The sequence below is a fragment of the Plecotus auritus genome, assembly GCF_963455305.1.
Source record: "Plecotus auritus genome assembly, chromosome: 10".
Lineage (NCBI taxonomy): Eukaryota > Metazoa > Chordata > Mammalia > Chiroptera > Vespertilionidae > Plecotus > Plecotus auritus.
Genome location: NC_137785.1, coordinates 43,350,033 through 43,372,331, shown reverse-complemented (window position 1 = coordinate 43,372,331; position 22,299 = coordinate 43,350,033). Strand labels below are relative to the sequence as shown.

At 38.9% G+C, this 22,299-nt stretch overlaps 1 protein-coding gene across 1 annotated transcript in view; it reads left to right on the top strand.

The window, feature by feature from the left end:
* Window positions 1–22,299, top strand: part of HYDIN (HYDIN axonemal central pair apparatus protein) — a gene marked incomplete at its 5' end in the record, with an annotated part of 303,461 nt that overhangs the window by 107,018 nt on the left and 174,144 nt on the right.

Below are 22,299 nucleotides of genomic sequence, written 5' to 3'. Positions count from 1 at the left end.
TTCCATTGTGTAGATGTACCATAGTTTTCTGATCTAGTCATCTGCTGACGGGCTCCTAGGCTGATTCCAAATCTTAGCTATTGCAAATTGTGCTGCTATGAACATAGGGGTGCATATATCCTTTCTGATTGGTGTTTCTAGTTTCTTAGGATATATTCCTAGGAGTGGGATTACTGGGTCAAATGGGAGTTCCATTTTCAGTTTTTTGAGGAAACTCCATACTGTTTTCCACAGTAGCTGCACCAGTCTGCATTCCCACCAGCAGTGCACGAGGGTTCCTTTTTCTCCGCATCCTTGCCAACACTTGTCGTTTGTTGATTTGTTGATGATAGCCATTCTGACAGGTGTGAGATGGTACTGCATTGTCGTTTTGATTTGCATCTCTCAGATAATTAGTGACTTTGAACATGTTTTCATGTGTCTCTTGGCCTTCCTTCTGTCTTCTTTCGAAAAGGTTCTATTTAGGTCCATTGCCCATTTTTTTTATTGGATCATTTATCTTCCTTTTATTAAGTTGTATAAGCTGCCTGTAGATGTTGGAGATTAAACCTTTATCAGTGATAACATTTGCAAATATGTTCTCCCATACAGTGGGACTTCTTCTTGTTTTGTTGATGGTCTCTTTTGCTGTGAAAAAGCTTTTTATTTTGATGTAGTCCCATTTGTTTACTTTCTCTTTGGCTTCCGTTGCCCTAGGGGCAGTATCACTGAAGAAGTTCTTTAGGCATATGTCTGAGATTTTGCTGCCTGTGGATTCCTCTAGTACTTTTATGGTTTCCTGTCTTATATTTAAGTCCTGTATCCATTTTGAGTTTATTTTTGTGTATGGTGTAAGTTGGTGATCTAGTTTCATTTTTTTTGCATGTATCTGTCCAATTTTCCCAACACCATTTATTGAAGAGACTGTCTTGACTCCATTGTATGTTCATGCCTCCTTTGTCAAATATTAATTGCGCATAGTGGTTCGGGTCGATATCTGGATTCTCAATTCTATTCCATTGATTTATATGTCTGTTCTTGTGCCAGTACCAGGCTGTTTTGAGGACAGTGGCTTTGTAATACAGCTTGAAATCTGGTATTGAGATCCCTCCTACTTTATTCTTCTTTCTCAGGATTGCTGTGGCTATTCAGGGTCTTTTTTTATTCCAGATGAATTTTTGGAGAGTTCTTTCTAGGTCTGTGAAATATGCCGTTGGTATTTTAATGGGGAGTGCATAGAATCTATAGATTGCTTTGGGTAGTATGGACATTTTAATGATGTTGATTCTACCAATCCATGAACATGGTATGTTCTTCCATCTGTTTACATCTTCCTCTATCTCTTTTTTCAGTGTCCTTTAGTTTTCCGCGTATAGGTCTTTTACCTCCTTGGTTAGGTTTATTCCTAAGTATCTTAATTTTTTTGGTGCTATGGTAAATGGGATTGCTTTTTTAGTTTCTTCTTTCTGTAAGTTCACTGTTGGTGTATAGAAATGCCATAGATTTCTTGGCGTTAATTTTGTATCCTGCTACATTGCCAAATTCATTTATTAAGTCTGTTAGTTTTTGATGGAGTCTTTCGGGTTTTTTATGTACAATATCATGTCATCTGCAAATAAGGACAGCTTTACTTCTTCTTTTCCAATTTGGATGCCTTTTATTTCTTCTTCTTGTCTAATTGCAATGGCCAATACTTCCAGTGCTATGTTGAACAGGAGTGGTGAGAGTGGGCATCCCTGTCTTCTTCCTGTTCTTAGGGGAAATGGTTTTAGTTTTTGCCCATTGAGTATGATGTTGGCTGTGGGTTTGTCACATATAGCTTTTATTATGTTGAGGTATGATCCTTCTATTACCACCTTGTTGAGAGTTTTTATCAAGAAAGGGTGTTGGATTTTGTCAAATGCTTTTTCTGCATCAATTGATATGACTATGTGATTTTTATCTTTCAATTTGTTTATGTGATGTATCACATTTATTGATTTTCGGATATTGAACCATCCTTGCATTCCTGGGATACACCCTACTTGGTCATGGTGTATGATCTTTCTGATGTACTGCTGGATCCGATTTGCTAGAATTTTGTTGAGGATTTTGGCATCTACGTTCATGAGGGATATTGGCCTATAATTCTCCTTCATTGTGTTGTCTTTATCTGGTTTTGGTATTAGGGTGATGCTGGCTTCATAGAAGGAGCTTAGAAGTGTTCCTTCCTCTTGAATTTTTTGGAATAGTCTGAGGAGGATAGGTTTTAGTTCTTCCTTGAATGTTTGGTAAAACTCTCCTGTGAAGCTGTCTGGCCCCGGGCTTTTGTTTGCCGGAAGCTTTTTGATGACTGCTTCAATTTCTTCCATAGTTACTGGCATATTGAGCTGTTTAGATTCTTCCTGATTGAGTTTTGGAAGGTTATATTTTTCTAGGAATATGTCCATTTCCTCCAGGTTGTCCAGTTTGTTGGAATAGAGTTGTTCGTAGTATTTTTTAACAATCCTTTGTATTTCGGCGGGATCTGTTGTTTTTTCACCTCTTTCATTTCTGATTTTGTTTATTTGGGTCCTCTCTCTTTGCTTCTTGGTGAGCCTGGCTAGAGGTTCATTAATCTTGTTTATCCTTTCAAAGAACCAGCTCTTGGTTTTGTTGATCTTTTGTATTGTTTCTTTGGTCTCTAGGTCGTTTATCTCCGCTCTGATCTTTATTATTTCCTTCCTTCTGCTTACACTGGGCTTTTCTTGTTGCTCTTTTTCTAACTCTTTGAGTTGTTGGGTTAGGTAATTTATTACCATTGTTTCTTGTTTTTTGCAGTAGGCTTGTAGAGCTATGAACTTCCCTCTCAAGACTGCTTTCGCTGTGTCCCATAGATTTTGGATTGTAGTGTTTTCATTGTCATTTGTTGCCATGATGTTTTTTATTTCTTCCTTAATCTCTCTGGTAACCCAATCATTGTTTAATAGCATGCTGTTTAGTCTCCATGTTTTTGATTTCTTTGGGTTGTTTTTATTGTAGTTGATTTCCAGTTTTATGCCACTGTGGTCTGAGAAGATGCTTGATATGATTTCTATCTTCTTGAATTTGAAGAGACTTTGCCTATGTCCCAATATATGGTCTATCTTTGAAAATGACCCATGTGCACTTGAGAAGAATGTATATTCTGTGGCTTTGGGGTGAAATGTTCTGAAGATGTCAATTAATTCCATCTGGTCTAGTGAGTCATTTAGGATTGATGTTTCTTTGCTGATTTTTTGTTTAGAGGATTTGTCCAGTGGTGATAGTGGGGTATTAAAGTCTCCTACTATGATTGTATTGCTGTCAATCTCTCCCTTGATATCCTCCAGGAGTTTTTTTATGTATTTGGGTGCTCCTGTATTGGGTGCCTATATGTTTACCAGAATTATTTCTTCTTGTTGGATTGCTCCCTTTAGTATTATGAAGTGGCCTTCCTTATCTCTTGTTATGTCCTTCACTTTGAGATCTAATTTGTCAGATATAAGTATTGCTACCCCAGCTTTTTTTTAGTTCCATTTGCCTGGAAAACCTTTTTCCATCCCTTCACCCTCAGTCTGTGTGCGTCTTTTATTTTGAGGTGGGTTTCTTGTAGACAGCAGATATATGGGTCTTGTTTTCTTATCCAATCCGTTACCCTATGTATTTTGATTGGGGCATTTAATCCGTTTACATTTAAAGTTATTATTGCCCTGACCGGTTTGGCTCAGTGGATAGAGCGTCGGCCTGTGGGCTGAAGGGTCCCAGGTTCGATTCCGGTCAAGGGCATGTACCTTGGTTGCAGGCACATCCCCAGTGGGAGGTGTGCAGGAGGCAGCTGATCGATGTTTCTCTCTCATCGATGTTTCTAACTCTCTATCCCTCTCTGTTCCTCTCTGTAAAAAATCAATAAAATATATATTTAAAAAAAATAAAAAAATAAAGTTATTATTGATAGGTACTTATTTGTCGCCATTTTTATTCTTTACCCCGTGTTCCTTCTTCGCTTCCTATTTCTTTCTTTCTTTCTTTTTTTTTTTTTACAGCAGACCCTTTAGCATTTCTTGCATTGCTGGTTTGGTGGTAATAAATTCCCTTAGTCCTTTTTTGTCTGTGAAACTCCTGATTTCACCTTCAGTTTTGATTGATAGCCTTGCTGGGTACAGTATTCTTGGATTCAGACCCTTCCTTTGCATGACTTTGTATATTTCATTCCATTCCCTTCTGGCCTGATGAGTTTCTGTTGAGAAATCAGTTGCTAGTCTGATGGGGGTTTCTTTGTATGTAACTTTCTGTCTCTCTCTTGCCACTTTTAAGATTCTTACTTTGTTGTTGGTGTTTGCCAATTTAATTATGATGTGCCTTGGCGTCGGTCTTTTGGGGTTCATTTTGCTTGGGACTCTGTGAGCTTCTTGGATTTGTGTGGGTTTTTTCTTTCCTATATCAGGGAAGTTTTCTGTCATTATTTCTTCAAACAGGTTTTCTATTCCTTGCTCAGCTTCCTTTCCTTCTGGAACCCCTATTATGCGGATGTTGTTTTGTTTCGTGTTGTCCCAAAGTTCCCTTAGGCTCTCCTCCTGCCTTTTAATTTTTTTTTCTAGGAGTTGCTCTACTTGGGTATTTTTTCCCATCTTGTCTTCTAGCTCACTGATGCGGTCCTCTGCTTCTTCTAGTCTACTCTTGATGCTTTCTATTGAGTTCTTTACAGCAGCGATATCATTTTTCATTTCTTCTTGGTTCTTCTTCATTTCCTCTTGGTTCTTGCTCATATTGTCGAATTTGTCTTCCATTCTTTTCAGCCTCCTTATGACCATTTATCTGAATTCTTTCTCTGGAAGGTTGCTTGCCTCTATTTCGTTTACTTCCTTTTCTGGTGATGCCTGCTTTTCTTTCATATGCGGGCTGTTTCTTTGTCTCCCCATGGTCTCTCTTCTCTGGGTGTCTGGTTATGTAGTTCTCTCTCTCCTGCGTTGATTTAAAGGCACAAAATACAGCACTACCAGGTACAACACACAAGGCACTGAACAGAAATGTATTCACGATATTAATAACCTCCAATAAAGGTGACCACCAGAGAAAGGCAAATTAGGGGATAGGAGAGAAAGAAGAAGAGGAAAAAGAAAGAAAGAAAGAAAGAAAGAAAAAGGAGTGTCAAAATGAAATTGGGAAAAGGAAAAGAAAAAGTAAGAGAGACAAGAAAGAGACTAAGAGAGAAAGGGGAACAAACTATATATATGGGGATAAAACTCCAATAGAACAATCACTAATCCCAGCAAATGCCAGCAACAAGTACCTGGAGATTAATACAAACTACAACACCAACTAATATTGAGTGAGGCAAGGGAAAACAGAAGCACAAAACAAACAAAAAATAAACAAACAAAAGAAGAATAAGCAAAACAATCTCACAAAAAAGCATAAAAATTCGATATAATCAACATTCAAGCAAACAACAACAAAAGGACAGAGAGAAAAACAATTTTTTGGATAGTTAAGACAGCGAAGAGAGAGGTGTGTAAGGACTTGGAGCACAGGATTGGAGATTAGATATATAAGTAGGGTGAAATTTTAACAGGGGGTAAACAGAAAGAATAGGGGAAATCTAAAGCAGGAAAGGGGTAAGATAAACAGGACACCAAAAAGGGGAATGTTAGGAAGAGTGTGATGGCATAAAGGTAGAGTTGAGATAAAGTAAAACGATGCTAAAGGAAAGATGAAAATAGAATGTAGAACACTAATCCCAAAGTAAAATGAAGAGAAAATAAAATGACACTTTAAAAAAAAAAGTTAAAATAGCAGTAGTAATAATTCGGATTGAAAATAAAAATATAATAATTATAAAAGTAAAATTAAGTGAGAAAAAAGAAAAAAAATTGGTTTCTTGAGTAAAAGATGCAAAAAATGAAAATAAAAAAATAAAAAATAAAAATAAAATGTGGAGTAGTGAAGGTCATTCACTTCCTCTGTTGTTCTGTTTGGCATGCCTGTTTCTCAGTGCAGACAGTATTGCAGTTCCCTGCGTTCCACTACTCTTCAGTGTTGTAAGCCAGTCCTGATTTTAAGCAGGTGGTGTGTCTTAATTTCTCGTATTCCTTTATTTTTGATTACACAAGAGTCAATTTGTGATTCAGCCCCTGGGTGGCAGTGTTTCTGGATTGACTTCCGGGTTTATCTATGGCCTCTCTAGGGAGTGTTAGAGCCTTCTTTCCCTGTGGCACTCACTACTGGTTTGTGGGAGTGGGCTGCCTCAGAGCTGGCTCTCCGATGGTCACTCCCCGCTCCGATCCCCAGGTTCCAGAAAAACAACTTTCCCCTGCAGTCTCCCAGGGTGTCCCCAACTGGGTGATCCTATGTATTGGGCTTAGTAATCAGAAGCAAGAATTTCAAGAGGAAAAAGCCCAAGCGTGTGGACAATAGGTCTGCGTGTAAGTCTAAGCAGCCAGCACACCTTTGAAATTCTTAGGCTGTCCCTGCACGTCAGATCAAAATGAGTTGCTTTTTAGAGATCCCTTCTGTTAGCAGCTCTGAGGACCCCCTTCCACATTCACGGATCACGCCAGCCCCAACAGCCATGGATTTTTCTAGGCTCAGACTTTCCTGGTCCTCCAGCTCCCACAAAACGCGCGTTCCTCTCTCGCGCTGGGACCAGAGACCTCACCTTATCCTAGGCGAAATCTGACCTTTCTGTGGTGGGGTGTAGAGTTCCTCTGAATCTGCATGCTTGCGCCAATTGGGGACCGGTGTTCTGGGGCTCGCAGCTGTTCCGTGGGTGCCGCAGTTGTGGATTTTCAGGCTTCCGATAAGCTTCACTTTCCCGTTCAAGATGGCGCAGATTCCGCGTCCAAGCCCGCAGCTCCGGGAGGGGTCACAGCCGCAGTGGGGGCTGTCAGGTCAGGGGAACCCCGTCTAGCAGTCCCCCACCTTCTTCTGGAGTTTAGTTGTCCCTTAACTTGCCAACAAACACTCCTCGTGCGACCCTCAGCTGTTCTTTCTTTCTACTCCGGGACAAGGCTCAGAACACGTCTGTCTATTCCACCGCCATTTTTCCTCCCTTGTAAACTAATTTTTGAACAGGGATAATATATTCTTTTTGCAGAATTTCTAATCCAGTAATTGAAGTATTCTTGGTTTTGGAAAACATTTTCTAAATTTAAGTATATTTAAAATAGCAGAGTCCTTCTCCTATCCATAAATTATTGACATTTGAATGAATGCTAACATTTGATTTCAGTATTTGTCAGATATTTTTAATTTTATAAAAGTCCCTGTCAGAATGAATAGGATCGTAGTTTTCTGCTGACTCATGACAGCTCCTCAGAGTCATTGGTCCCAATTAGCAACCATTCACCATGATCATTGTTCAGTTTTATCACCTTTTGTCATTGCTCCTTGTAGAGACAGCCATTTCCCACACAGTCACTGCTCTTTTTAACAGCCCCACTCTCCTTTGGTGCCTTGTGGACCTTGTGTAAAGAATAATTAAAGAAAATCCTACAGAGAAGTTGCCCTTTCTAGTCTTTATCCAATTAATTGGTGTGTTTGGTGGAAAGCATGGGAGTTGATGGGTTTGGTGAATTGCTTAGGAAGCATTGCTTCCAATTCAGTTTCTTAAAAAAATATTTTTATTGTTGACAGTATTACAGATATTGCTGACAGATATCCCCCAATTTCCCCCACTTTGCCCCTCTCCACCCAGTCCCTGCCCCATCCCAGACCATCCCACACTATTGTCTGTGTCCATGGGCTATGCATATCTATACTAATAAAAGGGTAATATGCTAATTAGACCGGACATTTTCCAGATGTCCTTCTGGACAAAGCCACAGTGGCAGGGGCCGAGGCAGAGGTGGTTAAGGGCAATCAGGCAGGCAGGCAGAGTGGTTAGGGGCAATCAGGCAGGCAGGCAGGTAAGTGGTTAGGAGCCAGCAGTCCCTAAACCGGCAGTCGGACATCCCCCGAGGGGTCCTGGATTGGAGAGGGTTCGGGCCGGGCTGAGGGACCCCCGCCACCCCATGCACAAATTTCATTCACCGGGCCTCTAGTATGTATATAAGTTTTTTGGTTAATCTCTTCCTATCTCCCCACCCCTCCCCTCTGAGCTTCTTCAAAGGTCTGTTCCATGCATCCGTGCCTCTGGATCTATTTTGTTCATTAGATTCCACATATAAGTGAGACCATGTGATATTAGTCTTTCTCTGACTGGCTTATTTCACTTAGCATAAAATTCTCCAGGGTCCAACAACCATTCTGTCATAAAGGCTAAGAGATCCTTCTTTTTTTACAGCTCCATCGTATTCCATTGTGTAAACATACCACAGCCATTTTACCCACTCATTTACTGATGGGCACTTGGGCTGTTTCCAGATCTTAGGAATTGTAAATAGCACTGCTATGAACATAGGGGTGCATACATTCTTTCAGATTGGTGTTTCAGGCTTCTTAGTATATATTCCTGAAAGTGGGATTGCTGGGCCAAATGGTAGTTCCATTTTAAATTTTTTTAGTAAATTCCATACTGTTTTCCATAGTGACTGCACCAATCTGTGTTCCCACCTGCAGTGTATTAGCATTCCCTCTTCCCCACATCCTCGCCAGCACTTGTTGTTTGTTGATTTATTGATGGCAGCCATTCCAGCAGGTGTGAGGTGAGTCCAGTTGTATGTGTAGCGTTCACAGCAGTGGAGCAAAAGAGTCAGCTGACCAGGCCAGGACAATGAGAGGTGGGCACTGGAGGGCCCTACTGGATTACAGAGGAAGGAGGTGGGCAGGGACCAGAGGAGAACTTATGTACTGATACAGCAGCGTCCCCTTTCTCACCACCTCCCCTTTCATTCTCAGATATCTCTGGATTTCACTCTTTATGGCAATTTTTGGTACATTTCAAGAACAGAAAGCACGTCAAGGATCTATTGTTGTTGTTTTTGCTAATCTATTGAATGACCCAACTAAGTGTTAAAATGGGACTTTTCCTTTCCACAAAGGTTTCATGATGCCATCTTTTGATTCTTTCACATCATCTTAAGTCAGCAAGCTCTGGTTCCGAGGAGCCAAATGTGTGCTCTAAGTCAGTGGTCGCCACCCTTTCGGACCTCACGGACCACCAGTGGTCCGCGGCCCACCGGTTGGCAACCGCTGCTCTGAGTGATCTGCTATAGAATGTGTTTTCCCCTCAGTCCTGTCTCAGAAAGCTAGTGTTTATTGAGTTGACTGCCCTTATAGCATCAAAGTTATTTCAAGTGTAAGTCTCATAGGTGAAAATGAAACTCTTCATATTTCAACTGGGATTTTTGCTGGATTTCCTAGTAAATACTATATGTGTTAATGTTATAGAAATCAAATTACGCTAACTTAGAAATTAACTACAGTGGGAAGAAATAGAAATACCTTTTATTAAATTTCAACTTAATATACAATATTAAAACTGCTGATTCATTCTTATAGAAATTACTAAGCATTAGGAAATAGTTTTTGTTTTGTTTTTTAATCTTCACCCAAGGATATTTTTTCCCATTGATTTTTAGAGAGAGTGGAAGGGGGGCGGGGGAAAGACAGCGAGAGAAAAACATCAATGTTAGAGGCACACATCAGTTGGGGCCAAGGACCAAGCTTGCAATCGAAGTATGTGCCCTTGACTGAATTGACCCCGGAACCCTTCAGTCCACAGGCCAACGTTAACCACTGAACCAAACCAGCCAGAGCAAGAAATAGTTTTAATTAATAGTTGTGTTTTTTTCCTAGCTAAGCCTACAGCTCAGAACCCAGGTAAATTGTGGTCAAATATTTCTTGCACTTAATTTCTAGCTCCATGAGAAATAACTAGGGTCAAGGACACACCATTCACTTCTCTCATTTCTGTGAATTCAGGTCTAGAAGTTCTTTTCTTTTCCTGTGGCCGCCCTGACGGGAGGGGTCATCCTCTCTCCTCTTTTGGCTGCCAGTGAAAGTCAGCCCGCCCTCCCCAGCTTCGGGCCCCACTGCCAGCCATCTGTCCTGCCTCAGCCTTGCACATCAGGACAGACACCGTGATTTGATTCTCCCTCGGCAAGAAACATCTGTTTGTTATCAGTTGGAGGGGCCTGGAGAAGGGAAGCTGGAAGCCCACCTTCCCTGTGATGTTGGGAAGATAAATGACACTAAGAGCGATTTTGAGTTTCTCAGAAATAAATGCTATCTAAAAAAAAATTGATTTTTTTTAAAAACACTGAATTCCTTGGTATTATATGTGTGAAGATCATCTTTTTTTTTTTTCTATTCCATTAAAAGCTTAACTTATCCTGAGAGTTAAAAAAAATATTGATTAGTAAAAGAAGAGTGTGTTGTGGCCGGGAGCAGTAATTTCTCCTTTGCTTTGGAATGCCTGAAATACCAACCTCCCTCATTGCTTCCCAGTGCAGACTTAGAACAATAGAGTGAGTCACCTTGGTTTGGAGGGTAAAAAATGCCAAAATGTGAGAGCAGAGCACAAAAGGCCCTCTTGGCAAGAATTCGTGGGCTCTGCTTGTACACAAGGTGCTCCTTCGGGAAGATGGATGTCCTTTCTCCGGGTGACACCAGAAACGAGGGCGAGAAGATGGTAGCTCCCCAGGGCCCGGCTCACAGCACTGGGCTGGAAACAGATGCCTTTTTTCCATGGGTGCCCCTCGCCAGATAGAGCAAGCGCATTCATTGCTCAGCACCTGGTTGAAAGCATCTGGAATCCTTTCCCTTTTCCTCTTGGCTCTAACGCAGCCGCAGGTACCGTTAACTTGAGAACTTGTATGCAGATGTCAGCGACACCTTGGGAACCAGCTGGCACTGAAACTTCTCCACAGTGACCTTCTGCCTCTGTGGTCTGCGGGAGAGGCCATGGCAGTTAGACTGGAGTTTTCAGGACCCAGGAGACAGGAATTCTGATGCCTCATTCAAGTATGGTTCTTTTTAGGCATCTGTATTCTTGGTCACTTGCCAGAGCCACACACAGTGGTGTGGCATCAAGGGAATCACTGGGCCTTTACGTCTCCTTCAGACCCTAAGCCATCTGGTCATTTCTTCGTTTAAATGGGGACCCCCTTTCTATATTTACTTGTTTATCTGCCTGTCTCCTTCAAATGACAAGGCTCTATGCTTTGAGTTCCCTACACCTAGCAGCAGGATTGGCAGTTATGAAGATGACAATACAATGACATTAACTATGACTAATGTTTATGTAGTTCTGTTTGCAACTTTAGATGCTGCATTTCATTTACTATGACTCTGAGAGAAATACTATTATAGTGCCCGTTTTAACCAGGTAGAAACAGAGATGCAGACAGATTAAGTAAACTGCCATAACCCGAAGTGGCAGAGCCTGGTTCTGACCCCTGGCGGTCTGATTCCAGACCCGTGCTCTCTTCCCTGAGGCTGCTGTGCTGCCTAACTTTGCCTAACCAGTGGTTATACTAATAAAATTGGACTTAGAAATGGTGAAAGGATCTTGGTTTGGGGTTCATAAAAGACCCTTAAAGATAGACACCTAGCCCGGCCAGCGTGGCTCAGTGGTTGAGCATCCACCTATGAACCAGGAGGTCACGGTTCAATTCCCGGTCAGGGCACATACCCGAGTTGTGGGCTCGATCCCCAGTGGGGGTTGTTCAGGAAGCAGCCGACCAATGAGTCTCTCTCATCATTGATGTTTCTATCTCTCCCTCTCCCTTCTTCTCTCAGAAATCAATAAAAAATATATATATTTTTAAAAGATAGACACCTAGAAGAGCAGATTTTGGTAAAAGAGCAAGAGAAGAAATTAAGGAGCATTTCTGAAATAGACAAAAGGTCCAGATATTCTTAATTTTATTCAGAAAATTTGTTGAAATGTATATATGCAAATAATCTCCAGAATGTCATTTTTCAACCAACCGTAATTATTTCAATTATGTATCTGAAATAATGGCACAATCTCCTTCCCACTTTTTTTGATCCTTTGTAATATAGTGTGACAAAACAGTCAGTTCACATATGTAAGTGTGTATAAAATTTTTTCACTACTATAGCCCTTAAAAGAGATTTAAATACAAAGTTATGACCCATTTATTTTATTTTATTTTTTAAAATATAATTTTATTTATTTCAGAGAGGAAGGGAGAGGGAGAGAGAGATAGAAACATCAAGGATGACAGAATCATTAACCAGCTGCCTCCTGCACACCCCCTACTGCGGATCAAGGCTGAAACCCTGGTCATGTGCCCTGATTGGGAATCGAACCATGCATGACCTCCTGGTTCATAGGTTGATACTCAACCACTGGGCCACACCAGCGGGGCAAGTTATGACCCATTTTATCAAAATAGACAAACACAGAAGGAAATTGGCAGGCATTTTGCATCCGTCCATGATAGGAGATAGTGAAATTGTAGGCATTCTGGAGAGCTCGTTTTTCGCTTGTAAGCAGCTGGTTTGCTGAGATTAGTAGCCACACTACGCTATCCCTACGTACCCGAAGCTCCTGTAGATCTAGAACTTAGTTCTCCCTTTACTCCTGGCATATTGTGCTAGAGAGATTTCTAATGGACAAGCAATAATTCTCCAAGGCTTTTTGATAGATGCTGCTATTAAGATATTGCACCCCATAATGTGTGGGAAGCGAAGGTAGAATGAGCTGTTTCTCAGCCTTCAGAGGGCCGATTAGCTCTGCCATCAGAATAACCATTCCTTTGATGGAAGGAAACAGGTAAGGGAAAAAAGATATAAGGAAAAGAAATGGGCATGACTCAGAGACCAAATGCAGTTGTTTAGTTGTTGTTTCTGAGGGTTTTGCAAAATAGTAGCTTTGTTTCCTAAAACATACTCTGTCATAACCTTTGGTCTTTAGCTCATAGTTAAGCTCTTCCGTTGAATGTGACTCATGCCATAGTACTTTCTGTGTCCTCAACACACCCTACGCCCTTTAGGTTTGCAGTGTCCACTCTGCGGTTCTCCTGGCTGAGGGAACCGCCCAGGTTACACATCCAGAACGGCAGCCCCTCTGTTGTAACGCAGAGTCTGTACTGTAGTCAGTCCTCTTCTGTTTCACTATGGAAATATTTGATTCTAGAAGTCAGTGTATATTTAACACTTTTTTTTTAATACAGAAAAATTCAAGAGCTACACTTGGCTCTCAGATCTAATGCATGTTAACCTTTCCTACTCTAACCTCAGGTCTTTTATTTTGAAAAAAATCAAATATTGAAGTTGGAGTTTCATATATTTTTTTTTGCCAGTCCCATTTTCTTCTTTCCCCAGAGGCCACCTTATCATAAATTTGATGTTTGTCTAAGCCATGTTTTTTTATATCTTAATTCAGGTATATGTGTATTCATAAATACTAGATAGTGGTATTTTGTTGCTTTAAAATGTAGATAAGTTGTATTACTGCATGTAACAGCTTGCAACTTGGTTTTTAGACTCAAGATTATGTTTCTAATATCTATGTTAATACAGATAAACTTGTTTAATTCATTTTAGGTGCTCTGTGCATTCCATTTACCAGTAGTGTGTTTGTTCCTTTGCCTAGTTGTCAGTTGGGTTATTATAACAATGCTGTAGTAAACAAAATATGTCTCCTTGTGTACACATTAAGCTATATGTACTTTTGAGTGTGTGTGTGTGTGTGTGTGTGTGTGTGTGTGTATATATATATATATATATATATATATATATATATATATATATATATATATATATATATACTAGAGGCCCGGTGCACGAAATTCGTGCACTGAACTGGGGGGGGGGGGTGTTCCTCAGCCCAGCCTGCACCCTCTCCAATCTGGGACCTCTCGAGGGATGTCCGACTGCCCACTGGGATTGGGCCTAAACGGGCAGTTGGACATCCCTATCACAATCCAGGACTGCTGGCTCCCAACTGCTCACCTGCCTGCCTTCCTGATTGCCCCTAACCGCTTCTGCCTGCCAGCCTGATCACCCCCTAACCACTCCCCTGCCAGCCTGATTGATGCCTAACTGCTCCCCTGCCAGCCTGTTTTCCCCTAACTGCCCTCCCCTGCTGGCCTGGTCACCCCTAACTGCTCTCCCCTGCAGGACTGGTTCCCTCCCAACTGCCCTTCCCTGCAGGCCTGGTCGCCCCCAACTGCCTTTCCCTGCAGGCCTGGTCCCTCCCAACTGCTCTCCCCTGCTGGCATGATCGCCCACAACTGCCCTTCCTTGCAGGCCCGGTCCCTCCCAACTGCCCTCCCCTGCTGGCCATCTTGTGGTGGCCATCTTGTGTCCACATGGGGGCAGGATCTTTGACCACATGGGGGCAGCCATCTTGTGTGTTGGAGTGATGGTCAATCTGCATATTACTCTTTTATTAGATAGGATAGAGGCCTGGTGCACGGGGAGGGGGGGGGAGGGGGGCCAGCTGGTTTGCCCTGAAGGGTGTCCTGGATCAGGGTGGGGGTTCTCTTGGGGCGTGAGGCGGCCTGGGCGAGGGGCCTGTGGTGGTTTGCAGGCCAGCCACGCCCCCTGGCGACCCAAGCGGAGGCCCTGGGATCTGGGGTCTATCTTCTATAATTGAAACTTTGTAGCCTGGAGCGGAGCCAAGCCTTCTGCTTGCTCTGTGGCAGCGGCCATTTTTGGGGGGATTTATGTATCTTCTATAATTGAAACTTTGTAGCCTTAAGCAGAGGCCTGAGCCAGCCAGGGTGTGTGGAAAGTTTGGCTTCCTCCATCACCAGGGGCAACCCTAGCCTCCTGCTCTTTCCAGCTCCGTGGCTGCCGCCATTTCTGTTTGGGTTTATGTAACTTCTATCATTGAAACTTTGTAGCCTTGAGTGGAGGCCTAGGCGGACAAGGGCAGGAGGAAAGCTTGGCTTCCTCCATTGCCGGGGAAACCCAAGCCTCCCTCCTGCTCTCTGTGGCCGTAGCCATCTTGGTTGGGTTTATTTGCATATTTGCTCCTGATTGGCTGGTGGGCGTGGCTGGTGGGTGTAGCAGAGTGATGGTTAATTTGCATATTACTCTTTTATTAGATAGGAGATATATATATATATATGTATATGTATATATCTAGCAGTGGAATTTTTGGGTCTTAAGACAGGTGGATTTCCAACTTCATTCGATATTGTCTAATTATTCCGCATTGTGCCCTTGCGGGAGTGTTTGAAATATCCATTTCTCTAGTAGGCTAAAACTTAGTTTGGTCAGACTTAGTTCTTACTACTCTGAAAATGAAATACAACTTAATTTGTATTTCCCTTGTTACTACTGAGGTTGAAATATTTTTTTATCTGCGTATCCTCTTCTGCCAATTATTTATTGTCAGTGATCTATTTGTAGATGTTCTTTATACATTGTGAATACTAACCCTTTGTTTATAATGGAATTTTAAATATATTTTTAATTTTGATGTCAACTTTATGAATCATTTACTAGGTTTCTTGTGTCTGTTTTTTATTTGTGGTTTAAGAAGTGTATCTCTGCTCTTCTATTTAGATCATTTTAGACTCTTATTTTCCAGGTCTGTAGTCCAGCTAAGTATATTTTTATATATAATGTGACTGAAGTCTATTTTTTTTCACAAAGAAAGCCAGTTGTCCTATCACCAGTTATTTAAAAGTACTTTCATTTTCCACTGATTGGTAATACTTTCTCTGTTATACTTCAGAGCTAATTTGTGCCTGGGTATGTTTCTAAGCTTTTTGTTGTATTCCATTTACCTACCCCAGTGTTAATACCCTCACTGTCTTAAATGGAACAGTTTTATGATAGCAATAGTAGCTAAACACCTAGTATACCAGTGTCTATTCTTAGTCTTTTGTGTGTATTATTTTGTGTAATCCACAACAACTTGATTAGGTAAATTTTATTATTATCTCTATTTTACTTATGAGGAAAATGATGCACAGGGGTGATGAAAAAGTAGTCCAAATTTACACAACTAGAAAATGAACAGTAGAGCTGAATGCTACTTTGTTATCATGAACATATGCTGAACCTTAATGCATCTTTCATACCTAGTCAGATGATATAATTTTTCTGCTTTAATGCTGCTAGGATTTCTTTTATGCCCTTTAATAAAGTCTTATACATCCTTTGTCATCTCTTCAAAGTTTCTTCTCATGAATGGTAGCTTATTTTCATTGCATTTTCTAATTTGATATTAATCATATACAGAATACTATTGAATTTTATATAATCTATTGATCTATATAATTTTGTATAATTAATCATATACAGGAACACTATTGAATTTGTATAATCCATCTTGTCGCACATCTCTTAATTTATTCTAATTATTGGTAAACTCTCATCTGCAGGCTTCCTTCCCAGTCTTTATACCTTACTCCTTATTATTGTCTCATCATGTTGGATAGGATCAACAATGTAATATTGAATAGTAGAGTAGGTTAGAATGGGCATCTCAGTCTTACTCCTGACCTTAATGAATAAGCTTCAGATAGATGTTTATCACTTTAAGCAGAATACCTCCTGCAGATTTTTGGTAAATACCTGTGTCACATTAAGAAATCTCATCCATCCCTACTTTGTTATCATGAACATATATTTAAACTTAATGCATTCTTCATACCTAGTCAGATGATATGATTTTTTGCTTTAATCTGTTAATGCAGTGAATTAAATTATTAGATTTTTCTGGTTGTGAGTCATCTTTATGTTCTTGAGGTGAATTCAAACAGTTACATTATTATTTGAATACATTGCTGATATAATTTCTATCATATTATTTTAGATTTTGTGTCTGTTTACAGTTTTTTTCATCGCAATTTTCTGGTTTGGATAGTAAGAATATTATATTCTTATAATATGAGCTAGCTTTACCTCAATATTTGAAAAGATCTTTATATCATCTATATAAGGTAGGATCCATTCCTCGATGATAAAGCCATTTAGTCACAGGATTTTGGTGTGTTTATTGAGGGTGGGAGGTGTATTTTATCTGTTGACTTTCTTTACAATTATTTTGTTTTCTTTCAATCACCTTAATTTGAATATTTAACTTTTATATTTTAAATGTTATTTTAATAGTATATTTAAAGTTTATAAATATTCCCTTTATGTAACACACATTTTTATTTGTAATACTTTGTATTGCTATAAATATTTTATAATAATGACTGTGATTTTTCTCTTTAATATGGGAGTTATATATGGGAATATATTTTTAATTCTTAACATTTTTATAGAATTTTAATAGATAACTTTATTTTTTTATTTTTTATTGTTTAAAGTATTACATATAGTAGTACATATATAGATAACTTTAAATTTAACTGTAATGAAGTTGGAACACATAGTTTATATGACCCTTAGTCTTTGAATTTGTGTTTTGGGGGACATAGCTATGGTTGGTCTTTATAAATATTGTATATGACTTTAAAAATATATAGATAGATTCTCTAGTTATTGAGTTTAATAGAGTAACCATCTATCTGTCTGATTGTATGTCTGTATTAGATCAAGCTTATTGATTGGATTGTCCAAGTATTTTACAGCCTTACTAGTTATTTGTATATGTTTCTGATAGAATTTTATCAAAATCTTACTTTTCCATTTCTCCTTGTAACTATGTCATGTGTTTCATGATTTTATTTCTCCTTGGTATATCATTCCTTTTGGCATGATATATGTTGCCTGATTGTAATATTACTATACCAACTTTCCTTTAGTTTGCCTTTGCCTAGTATACCTTTTCATTTCCTTATTCTCAGATTTGTGTGTATATATGTGTGTGTTGATTTAAGATCTCCTTTAAATAACATATGAGTGCATTTTAAAAGCCTAATGATAGACTCTATCTTTTAATCGACAGATGTATTAGTTTTCTATTGCTGCTGTAACAAATTTATTACCTTATCTTTAGTTCTGAAGGTCAGTAGTCTAAAATGTGCATATCAGGCTGTGTACCTATTTGAGACTTTGGAAGCAAATCTACTTCCTTGCCTTTTCCAGCTTCTGGAGGCCACCTGCATTCTGGGCTCGGGGCCTCTTCCATCTCCAAGGCCAGCATCTTCTCTGCCCTCTGACCTCTGCTTTAACCCTTACGTCTTCTCTGACTCTGACACGCTTGCCGCCTTATTATGAGGACCTTTGGATTACACTGGGCCCACACCAGTAATCCAGGATAAACTCTTCATTTCAAGATCTCTAATCACGTTTGACAAGTAAGGCAACATAGTCACAGATATTAGGGATTAGAACATGAACATCTGTGGAAGGCCATAATTCAATCGATCATACCAAGACTAGCACTTTAAAGTTTATTGTAATTATTGCTATATATGGACTCACTTATTTAGCATGTCATTTTCTATATACTATGCTGTTTTCTTCCTTCTTTATTTTTCTACCTTTCTGCTTTGTATTGGACTGGTAAGTTTTCTCTAAGCCCTCATCCAACCACATACATTTTTCCTATACTTGTTTGGGAGCTATAGTGTTTATTTTATTTCTTTAATTTAAGTAGCTCTACTTACATTTTTAACAAATAAGTTATATCTTTTTTTTTTTACAAAAATGGGAAAGAATTGAGCACTTGGTTCTCCTCAAGAATAAGACTAGCACCCTATCAGACAGTTTTTATCTCTACCTTTTCTCACTCCCATAATTTTTTTATTATTGTGTAGAATTTTGTGTCTTCTTTACCACAAAGTTGTTGATTTTTGTCAGATAAGAATTAACTACTTACTAGTTACCAAAATGCTGATTTTTCTTCATATTTTTCTTATTTTGCATATCTCTCTGCTTTCTTCTTAATTTATATTTCTTCTTGCTAAATTATATCCTAAGTTTAGTGTAGAGGTCTAAGTTTATGTATGTTTGACTGTATTTTGATTTTACCTTCACTCTTACATAATAGTTTAATTAAATATAACATTCTATTTGACAGTTTTGTTTTTCATTGAAAATTGATCTCTGGAATCAGTTTTTGCTGATAAAATTTCACTGATTATTATTCCTTTATAGGTAATTTGACTTTCTCACTTGTTTCTACTAAGAGTATGTTTTTTCTTATTTTTGACTTTCTTAAATTTCTCTTTAATGTATCAGATGATTTGACCCTAAAATACTAGAAATCTTTTGGAATTATCTCTTCAAATGTGTTTTATTCTGTCAGTACTTCTATTTTCTACTTTGAGAAAAACACATCCATATATGTATGTCTGCATATGTGTATGTGTGTATACATACATATTCACATATGTTCCTTTGCAACTCTACATGCCTACTTTTATTTCTCATTTTTTAAATTTCTATTGAATTTATTGGGTGACATTGCTTAATAAAATTATATAGGTTTCAAGTATGCAATTCTATAATACATCATCTGTACATTGTATTGTGAGTTTAGCATCCAAAGTCAAGTCTTCCATCATCACTTATCCCTCTTTACCGTCTTCTATCTCCCCAACCCACTTTCCCTCTTGTAATCACCATTCTGTTGTCTGTGTCTATGAGGTGTGGTTTTTTGTTTTCTGTTCTTCCCCTTAATCCCTTCACCTTTTTCACCCAGGCCCCCAAACATCTCCCCTCTGACAGCTGTCAGTCTCTTTTCTGTATCTGTGAGTCTGTTCCTATTTTGTTCATTATATTCCACATATAAGCAAAATCATATGGTATTTGTCTTTCTCTGACCAGCTTATTTCACTTAGCATAATACTCTTCAGGTCCATCCAGGCTGTTGCAAAAAATAAGTTTTCCTTCTTTTTCACAGGTGAGTGGTATTCCATTGTGTAAATGTACCACAGCTTTTTTATCCACTCATCTACTGATGAGCACTTGAGCTACTTCCAAAATCTTGGCCATTTTATTTCTCATTTATATTTTTCATCTCTTCATCTCTCTGTGCTGCCTCCTCAGTGACATGCTCTGATTTACAAATTCTGTCTTTGATTCTGGCAAGTCTAAAGTTTATCTCATCTATTTACTTTTTTATTTTCATTTTTCAATTATAGTTCTATTCAATATTATTTTATATTAGCTTCAGGTATATAACATAGCAGTTAGACATTTATATAATTTATGGAGTGATCTCCTTGGTAAGTCTAGTACCTACCTGGCACTATACATATCTATACTTTTTAATTTCAGTGGCTATTTGTTTCAATTTCAAGATTTATGATTGGTTAGTCATAACCACAATTCTTGACTTATATCTCCATGTTTTTGTTTCATATTCCTTGTTTTATATACATTATCCTAACCTGCATCTCTCTGAGGATTGCAGGCAAATTTTTAAATCAATTTTAGTTAGTTCTATTGATTGGTCAAGAATGAATTCATTCACTGTTGTTTGCAGCTGTCCTTATTAGCATTTAGAATTTTAAATGATAGATTAATCTGGTGTGGGATATGTTTTTCTCTCACCCTCAGCATTGTTCTCCCTGTTTAGCATTTTTTTTTACATTTGCCTTCACCCTGGACAAATATCACTAGTCCAGAATCAAGTGCTGAGCCTTTTTCCCATGGGGATATTGGAGAACTCACAAATTCAGACATTGCATTGCACAGTGACTTGGCCTAGTTTATAGTCCTTACCCATTATGTCCCACAGGATATTTTTGGTTTCCATTTTTCTCCCTGAGCTTCCTGTACAGGTTTCAGGACCTAGAGTCCAGACGTCTGTGGCTCCCCTTTTTGTCTCTGTTCCACTTCTGGGCCATACAATGCTTATCTTGGTTTTTAGTAACTATGCCTGATTCTTCATTTTTGTCAAAAATTTATCTCTTTTTTTCTATGTATTAGAGTGAAAAGCATGCTTTAAAGCTTAAACTCATTGGTTTATAGTCAGTCCTCTTAACTACTTTTTATAGTACTTTATCCAGGGTGGGGCAAATGTAGGTTTATAGTTGTGAGTATGTGAAACAGTTTATTCTTGTATTATTATTTATTAATTATTGTATTATTTTCCATATGAACAACTGTAAACCTACTTTTGCCCAACCCTATAAATTATCAGTGAGCACTTACAAAAGGATGCCGAAATGTGTCTTCAGTTGGCATAAGAGCAGAGTTCTTATGTCTTTGCCTCAATTATAAAATCTGTAATATAAACTCACAGGAATAAGGAGGTGAAAATAACATTCTAGTCTATCATGGTGGGCATCTTTTCTTTTACCACATAAAGTCATAGCCATTCTGAAATGGATTGTGTTGCTCCTGACTTATACCAAGTGACTCATTCAGTGACAAGAGGATACCAATGGCAAGAATATCAAGAAACTTCCAGAAGGAAAGTTTGTGCCTGAGAACACACTGTGAGCCTTTCACCTCCACCCTCCCTCACGATCTCTTTTATTTTGGCAAAGCTAAATGTGAAACCCTGACAACAGATTTCAGCAGGTCGTGTTGATTATAAACTACAGAGAGAAGGAAAGCAATTGATTGAGTGTTAGATAATGTGATTGGTCAGCACCTTCCCTGAATTTAGAATGACAGCTCTAGTGATCGAATATGATTAGTTTGAGTATAAGCTAAAGCCAAAATGAAAAGTGGAGATTTGGTTCCCTTGTCACAAATGAGCTATCCAGAAAATAAAAGAAAGATATATTGGCTTCCTGCATGCTTTGCAAGCCTTTTCATCTTCATTCTGCCTGTTCCAGCTTTTAATTAGCTTTAGTAAATTGTTTTTTTCCTAATTAATTATTATTCAGGCATACAGTTAATAATTGTCACCACAGAGAGAGATTAAGGTAAAACTTTTCTTTTTTCAAATCCCACCTTTCCTCCTCCATAAAAATTTATAACTTCTTCCCCATTACCAGCATTATCATCAACCCAACTGTTATGGATTAAATACCTGTGCCCCCGTCAAATTCAAATAATGAAATCCTAATCCTCAATGTGAGAGTATAAGGAATTGGGAGATAATTCGGTTATAAGAGTAGAGTCTTTATGAATGGGATTAGTGCCCTCATAAAAGAGACACTCCCCTTCCCCCCGCCTCGCCCCCTGGAGAGCTCTCTTGCCCTCTCCATCATCTGAGGATACAATGAGAAAAAATGATTGTCTGCCACCTGGCCATCCTGACATTCTGATCTCAGGTTTCCACCCTCCAGAACTGTGAGAAATAAATTTCTGTTCTTTATAAAACCCCCCGTCTATGGTATTTTGTGATAGCAGCCCAAACTGACTAAGATACCAACTCATGTCACTTTTAAGGAATGGCTATCATTGTCATTATCAACTAAAGAATCTATTCTTCCTGTTTGTGCACTGACAGTAGACAGTCATGTTCATTAATAAGCTAGTACAAGGTGAGATATAACACTTTTATAAAATGAACAAGGACAAGAAGAGATATGTTAAGTAGCATGGTGTGAAGGCTTATTAATGTTATAAAATTTCCAATAGATATACATCAAAATTATATGATGTGTATCAGAGCAA